At 59.7% G+C, this 7812-nt stretch overlaps 2 pseudogenes; both read left to right on the top strand.

The window, feature by feature from the left end:
* The first annotated feature begins 2009 nt into the window (after positions 1 to 2009).
* Positions 2010 to 4884, top strand: LOC146809425 (18S ribosomal RNA; annotated as a pseudogene).
* A 984-nt stretch (positions 4885 to 5868) lies between these two features.
* Positions 5869 to 6029, top strand: LOC146809424 (5.8S ribosomal RNA; annotated as a pseudogene).
* Positions 6030 to 7812: the final 1783 nt, after the last annotated feature.

Genomic DNA, 7812 nt, shown 5'->3' with positions numbered 1-7812 from the left:
GGCCCCGCCGGGCCCTGGGCCAGGTGCTCCAGCCCTGGGCCTGTCCCCCGGCCTGCTGCCCCGCCAAAGGCCCGGAACGGGGTTCCGTCGTGCCCGTGGAGCCTCTCCCTGCTCGGCATGGTCAGGGGCTCCCAGGGGCTCCGGGGAGTGCAGGCTCCCCACCCCGGGCTCCGTCCTCGGTCCTGGCGTGTGGCAGGGTGCCCGGAATGGGGTCCGGCAGACCCGGGAATCTTCCCCTGTGCCTCTGGGCCCAGGAGCCCCGGCTGGGTCCAGGGGCCCGCCGTGCCCCAGGTCGGGTGCTCCGGCCCTGGGCCCTGTCCCCCGGCCTGCCGCTCTACCAAAGGCCCGGGACGGAGTTCCATCATGCCCGGGGAGCCTCCCCCTGCTCGGCTTGGTCAGGGGCTCCCAGGGGCTCCGGCCCTGGGCCCCGTCCCCCGGCCTGCCTCTCTGCCAAAGGCCCAGGACGGGGGCCCGTCGGTCCCGTGCAGGTCTCCCCTGCTTCTCAAAGTGTCCACGGGCCCCGGGTCGGAGGACCCGTTGGGTCTTCCTCGCAACCTCCATGGCTGGGGCCCCGGGCCTCCGGCCCCCTATGCCCCTGCACCCGCTCACTCTTTAGTTGGGGCACAGAGCGACCAGATGGCTTCCCTTTCGAGCCCGGCCATCTGGTCGCACCTTTCCCCTCGGCCATCTGGTTGGACGCAATGCTTTCCAATGGGGCGACCACATGGCCGGGCTTCCCTGGAAGTCTCGATGAGGGCTCATTTGCCTCCCCGATCCCAGTGAGGGCTCCAGGGGGTCGGGCACATTCACGTTTTGGGTCCCCTCTGTCACCTTGTGTGCACGGATTACAAGAAAGGGGGGTAATTCTCCTCTGGATTAGTAGGGAGTCAGTCATCAGTCAGTCAGACCTCCGTGTGAATTCTGAGACAGGGGAAGGTCCGCGCCTGCCTCTCAGCTGTGTGGTGATGCTGAGACGGGGGAAGGCAGCACCTGGGCCAGCTCCGCCGGGACCCCCGGGGTCCAGGTACGCTCCTACCTACCTCTCAGCCCCTTCCCGATGGTCATTTTTCTTTGAGTTTTCTCAGTCAGACCTCCGTGAGGTCCGGCGATGCTGAGACGGGGGAAAGCAGCACCTGGGTCCCCCAGGGGCCTGGGTACGCACCTGCCTCTCAGCCCCTTCCAGATGGTCCTTTTTTCTATAAGTTTGCTCAGTCAGACCTCTATGAGGTCCGGCTATGCCGAGATGGGGGAAGGCAGCACCCGGGCCCGCCTGCCAGGGACCCCAGGGGCACGGGTATGCACCTGCCTCTCAGCCCCTTCCCGATGGTTGTTTTTCTCCGAGCCTGCTTGCCCCGGGAGCAGGCAGGGATGCTAAGCCAGCATATCCCCTGCGCAGGGTGGCCTGCCAAGGGATGCCCCAGACGTACTCTGATCGAATGGGCACTCTCGGTCCGTTTAGGGATGGACTGCTTGACCAGCTGTTGTTTCAAGCAGGGAGCTTCCACCCAGCATGGACCATCAGACTCGAGGGCCTGCCACCTGGTGGGAGGCCCTTCACTCTACCCAGCAGAGCGAAGGTCGAGTGCCCCCAGCAGCTCGTGCCCCCCAGTGGTCTGACCCAAGCGAAAGGGGTCGGGTGGCACCAGGCCCTCGGATGCTGCTGCCCAGCAGGTCCGTAGGCCCAGAGTGCCACGCTGTCACCCCTCACCACCCAGCACACTTCTACAGCAGCACGAAACGACCGTTCTGAGGTGTGCCACCACTGCCAGGCTCCGGGACCCCTGCGTCTCGCTCAGGCTGCGCCTCGGCCCACCTCTCCCTTCCGGGGGAGATGGCTGGGCCTGCTGGTGCCCATGTGACTACACCTCTCCATCCCTCCAGCGAGCCCTCCCGCCCAGGCGGGTGGGCTCCTTCCTCCAGCAGGCTCCCAGAGGGAGGTGTGTGTGAAGGTTGCCGGTCGGGGAGATGGTCACGCGGCCCCCCGAACCCACCCCTTCAGCAGGTGCGGCTACCTGGTTGATCCTGCCAGTAGCATATGCTTGTCTCAAAGATTAAGCCATGCACGTGCAAGTACACACGGCCAGTACAGTGAAACTGTGAATGGCTCATTAAATCAGTTATGGTTCCTTTGATCGCTCCATCTGTTACTTAGATAACTGTGGTAATTCTAGAGCTAATACATGCCGACGAGCGCTGACCTCCCGGGATGCATGCATTTATCAGACCAAGATCAATCCGGGCTTGCCCGGCCACGTTGGTGACTCTAGATAACCTCGGGCCGATCGCACCTCCCCGTGATGGCGATGATACATTCGGATGTCTGCCCTATCAACTTTACATTGGTACTTTCTGTGCATACCATGGTGACCACGGGTAACAGGGAATCAGGGTTCGATTCCGAAGAGGGAGCCTGAGAAACAGCTATCACATCCAAGGAAGGCAGCAGGCGCGCAAATTACCCACTCCCGACTCGGGGAGGTAGTGGCGAAAAATAACAATACAGGACTCTTTCTAGGCCCTGTAATTGGAATGAGTACACTTTAAATCCTTTAACGAGGATCCATTGGAGGGCAAGTCTGGTGCCAGCAACCGTGGTAATTCCAGCTCCAATAGCGTATATTAAAGTTGCTGCAGTTAAAAAGCTTGTAGTTGGATCTTGGGATCGAGCTGGCATTCCGCCGCGAGGTGAGTTACCGCCTGTCCCAGCCCCTGCCTCTCAGCGCCCCCTTGATGCTCTTGACAGAGTGTCCTGGGGATCCGAAGCGTTTACTTTGAAAAAATTAGAGTGTTCAAAGCAGGCCGGTCGCCTGAATACTTCAGCTAGGAAAAATGGAATAGGACCCCGGTTCTATTTTGTTGGTTTTCGGAAATGGGGCCATGATTAAGAAGGACGGCGGGGGCATTCGTATTGTGCCGCTAGAGGTGAAATTCTTGGACCGGCGCAAGACGAATCAAAACAAAACCATTTGCCAAGAATGTTTTAATTAATCAAGAACGAAAGTCGGAGGTTCGAAGATGATCAGATACCGTCGTAGTTCCGACCATAAATGATGGCGACTAGCGATCCGGCAGAGTTACTCCCATGACCCAACGAGCAGCTCCTGGGAAACCGAAGTCGTTGGGTTCCGGGGGGAGTATGGTTGCAAAGCAGAAACTTAAAGGCTTAATTTGACTCAAAATGGGAAACCTCACCCGGCCCGGACACGGAAAGGATTGACAGATTGATAACTCTTTCTCGATTCTGTGGGTGGTGGTGCATGGCCATTCTTAGTTGGTGGAGCGATTTGTCTGGTTAATTCCGATAATGAACGAGACTCCTAGAACGAGCTAACTAGTTAAGCAACCCCCAGCGGTCAGCATCCAACTTCTTAGAGGGACAAATGGCGTTCAGCCACACGAGATCGAGCAATAACTGTCAGGATCCGATCAGTACCACGCCTACCGAGCCCTGAAAGAACTACATTACCCAAGAGCACTAGCGGCCAACAGAATATAGGGAGCGCGGTCGCGCAGGATGTTGCACGTTATTTTGAACTTTGGAACTTTTCTCTACCTCGGCGGAGAGTGGAGGACAGAGAAAGCGGAGCGCCGTCTGGGGATACGGCGTTGGATTTCAAACGACTTGGAGGAAGACGAGAGCGGCCAGCCGAAGTCGAGACCGTGAGTACGCAGCGTGCAAGACGCTGTGGAACCGAGCTTCGCTCCGAGTGTATTTCCTATCGAGAGACAGATAGGCCGGTTTCTTGGCAGCTCATTGGTGTAGCGTTACGTATTTGACAGTCCGAACTTTCGAGAGACGCTGTCGGGTGATTGACAATTCAGTTGGTGTGGGTGTGCGGCAAATAAGGAGGAAACAGCGGTGAAGGAACCGCGTGTTCTCGGGAGTGCACCGCCAGGACCAATCAAGGTTCCTAGGGTCACGGAAGGGAGAAACCCTGAATCGCCTATTACTTTGTGGGAAAATACCCAAACCACAGGTGCAGGCTACAAGCCAACCTGGGATTATAATTCTTTGTGTAATTGGAAGAAGAAGGGAATACGAGGTGAAGTAACCTCGAGACTAAGGGTGTACAGCGTTCAGAGAGCTTTCTTATCTCCAGTGGAAAACATTATTCTTTTGGTTCTTTTTCGAGACAGTTCTTGTTCACAGGGAGTTACAGAAGGAGGTCCTTCACCCCTGAATCGCCATCTGCCTGTGTTATGTCTGGTCTGACGAGGGTAGTTGGCGAGCCGGCCTTATTCCGGTGTTGCGGCCTTTGGGTTGATCCAGGTACCTATACTTTCTAGCGAGATCATACTGAGAGTAGTTGTGATTACTGTATTTTATCCCTGTCTGTTTTGTTTTTTTGCAGGTTCTTTTCCACTGCTGTCCCTTCCCTTTCCTTTTTCCCCGCCTGATCTTTCACACACCCAGTACCCTTCAGTGGCTGGGTGTTGGTAATATCTGGAGGTGGACCTATTTTCTGCAGCATCCGGATCCTGCGAAGCTGGGCTTGACAATAACAGGTCAGTGATGCCCTTAGATGTCCGGGGCTGCACGCGCGCTACACTGAATGGATCAGCGTGTGTCTACCCTTCGTCGACAGGTGCGGGTAGCCCGCTGAACCCCGTTTGTGAAAGGGATTGGGGATTGCAATTAATTCCCATGAACAAGGAATTCCCAGTAAGCGCGGGTCATAAGCTCGCGTTGATTAAGTCCCTGCCCTTTGTACACACCGCCCGTTGCTACTGCCGATTGGATGGTTTAGTGAGGTCCTCGGATCGGCCCCGCCGGGGTCGGCAATGGCCCTGGTGGAGCGCCGAGTAGGTGATCAAACTTAACTATCTAGAGGAAGTAAAAGTCGTAACTAGGTTTCCGTAGGTGAACCTGCAGAAGGATCATTAACGGTGGAGCGGCCCGAGCGACCGACAGCGCCAGCCCGAAGCCGTCGGCCAGCCTCCTGTAAGCACACACCGTAGGCATGCCCCAGCCGGCGGAGCGGTCCGCGGCCGCATGAGGCGCTTGGGTGAGGACCGGGCCTTCGGTGCGCCTCTTCCACCAGGGAGGACCCGACCGACGCATGGGGGACGGGGAGCGTCCCCCATCCCCTGTTCCTTTCTGGGAGGGGCACAGCAGTAGGCCCTCCCGAGATGGAACCCAAGCTCACCCGGCACAACCCCTGCCATTAGGGGGAAACCGAATGACAGTGCATCCCCGGGCTGGTACCGCCCCACCCTTGAAAGGCCCTGCAGTCGGCTGGGCCTTCTCGTGCCGGAGTCTTGGTCCGACTGAGTTCCGGGTGACCGAGGAGTGGCCCTTCTTGTGTGGCAGGGCGGCCTGGAAAAGAAGGGGCGAGGGCCTGTGAGGGGACCCCGGCTCCTCTCGGTGGGAGGCGTGAGGGATGGGGAGCTGCCTGGCTCTTCCCTACCGGCACCTTCGACCCGGGCGAGGGTGAGGTGGACTAATCGCCAGCCCGCTGGCACGGCTCGGGCCGCCCGGCGATGGACAGCTGAAGTGCAGGTGGGGGCGACCCTCCCTCATTGCCAGGTACCCGGTTCGACCCAGTCCCGTGCGGCCGGGCCGAGGGGTTTGAAGACTTGCGTGGTCCCTCCCAGGTTACTCCGGGAGGGATCGGCGGCTACGGGGCTGCCTGCTTCCGTCGCTCTGGCAGCCCCCTTTCTCGCCGGTGGGTGGGTGGGAGGAACTCCCAGGCCGAGCGCCTGGTAACATTTCTTTTTCTCCCAACAGTGTAGTCTGACTCCCAGAGGGGAAGCCTTGAACGGGGAGCCCGGGCCGTCTCGCCGCACGTGTGGTGGACAGACGGCGTCGCCTTCCTCCCGCCTCTCCTGCGACTGCAGGTCGGTGAACGTTTTTGAAAAGTTGCCTGTGACTCTTGGTGGTGGATCACTCGGCTCGTGCAGCGATGAAGAATGCAGCTACCTGCGAGAATTAGTGTGAATTGCAGGACACATTGATAATTGACACTTCGAACCCACCTTGCGGCCCCGGGTCGCTCGATCGTCAATCGTCCCGGGGCTTACCCGAAACACGGCTGGGGCCGTCGCAGGGTTAGCTCCACTTCCCTTCGTCCCCCCAAAGGTCAGACCCCCCGTTTGCCCGTGGCAGGGTCCCTCGCCGGGTCCTGCTGCAGAGGTACACCATCGGCGCGCCTGGCCCCGAGAAGGGGCCTGGCAACCAATCCGCCCCCGGCCTGCTCCTGGGCACCTGGCTGAGTGCCGCGCGTGGCTGTCTGTGTTGTCCCACTGGCTGCCCACAAGCACACACCTCAGGTGCCCACCTCTGCAGCCGGCTCCCCAGGGAGGGCAAACACCCTCCAGATCAGATCTGGCAGGGGCCTGGCCTCCCCCAGCAGCTCCCCGAGACGCTTAGCGTTTTTGTTCTGACTACGACCTCAGGTCAGACTTTGCGACCCGCTGAATTTAACCATATTACTAAGTGGAGGAAAAGAAACTAACCAGGATTCCCCCAGTAACAGCGAGGGAAGAGGGAAGAGCCCAGCGTCGAATCCCCGCTCGGCGGCGGGTACGGGAAATGTGGCATACAGAAGACCGACTCCCCGGTGCTGCTCAGGGGGCCCAAGTCCTTCTGATCGAGGCTCACCCCACGGACGGTGTTAGGCCAATAGTGGCCCTTGGCGGGCCGGGATCGGGTCTTCTCGGAGTCGGCTTGCTTGGGAATGCAGCCCAAAGCGGGTGATAAATGCCATCTAAGGCTAAATACAGGCATGAGACCGATAGCCAACAAGAACCGTAAGGGAAAGTTGAAAAGAACTTTGAAGAGAGAGTTCAAGAGGGCGTGAAACCGTCAGGAGGTAAACAAGTGAGGTCCATGCAGTCCACCCGACGGATTCAACACGGCAGGAAGGTCGGTGGCCCGGGAGTTCTGGATCCCCTCCGTGGGACCAGCGCCTGGGCCCTTCCCGACCCCTGCAGGGCACATTTCCTCCGCGGCGGTGCGCTGTGACCAGCTCTGTATCGGCTTGGATGGCTTCGGGGTGGCAGGTGGCCCTCTGCTCCGGCGGAGAGTGTTACAGCCCCCCTGGCAGCAGCTTTGCCGTGTCCGCGGGGCCAAGGGAGATTCCACTGCCTCCGCGCCCTCCCCCGGGGACCCGTTCCTGGCCGCCCCTCGGGGGTGCCGGGGCGGGGAAGGGGGAACGGGGCACCCTGCTCCCAGCATGACTGTCGACTGGAGCGAGCTGTTCTCAGTTCGCCCTGACTGCGTCGCGCCTCCGGGGGGGGCCCACACCGGGCGCCAGGGGTCTGCGGCTATGTCGGTTACCCGCCTGAGCCATCTTGAAACACGGACCAAGGAGTCTAACACCTGTGCGAGTCGGAGTGCCGAGCGAAACCCCTGTGGCGTAATGAAAGTGAGGGCCGGCGTGCGCCGGCTGAGGTGGGATCCCGCTGCGCTTCCAGCGGTGGGCGCACCACCAGCCCGTCTCGCCCGCTCTGTCGGGGAGGTGGAGCATGAGAGTGCATGATAGGACCCGAAAGATGGTGAACTTTGCCTGGGCAGGGTGAAGCCAGAGGAAACTCTGGTGTAGGTCCGTAGCAGTCCTGACGTGCAAATCGGGTGTCCGACCTGGGTATAGGGGCGAAAGACTAATCGAACTATCTAGTAGCTGGTTCCCTCCGAAGTTTCCCTCAGGATAGCTGGCGCTCGGAGCCCCCAGTTTTATCTGGTAAAGCGAGATGGTCCTGCGGGTTGGGTGACCAGATGGCCGGCATACCGGCCGGCCGGTCTATCCCCAACTTTTGTCCTTCCCCAGAGTTCTGTAAAGCACTACGTGGGGGCTTAATAGTCGAGGTAAA

This window comes from Triturus cristatus, chromosome 7, assembly GCF_964204655.1.
Source record: "Triturus cristatus chromosome 7, aTriCri1.1, whole genome shotgun sequence".
In the NCBI taxonomy this organism is placed as follows: domain Eukaryota; kingdom Metazoa; phylum Chordata; class Amphibia; order Caudata; family Salamandridae; genus Triturus; species Triturus cristatus.
The sequence above is the reverse complement of the archived record's forward strand: the minus strand, read 5'-3'. Positions and strand labels throughout refer to the sequence as shown.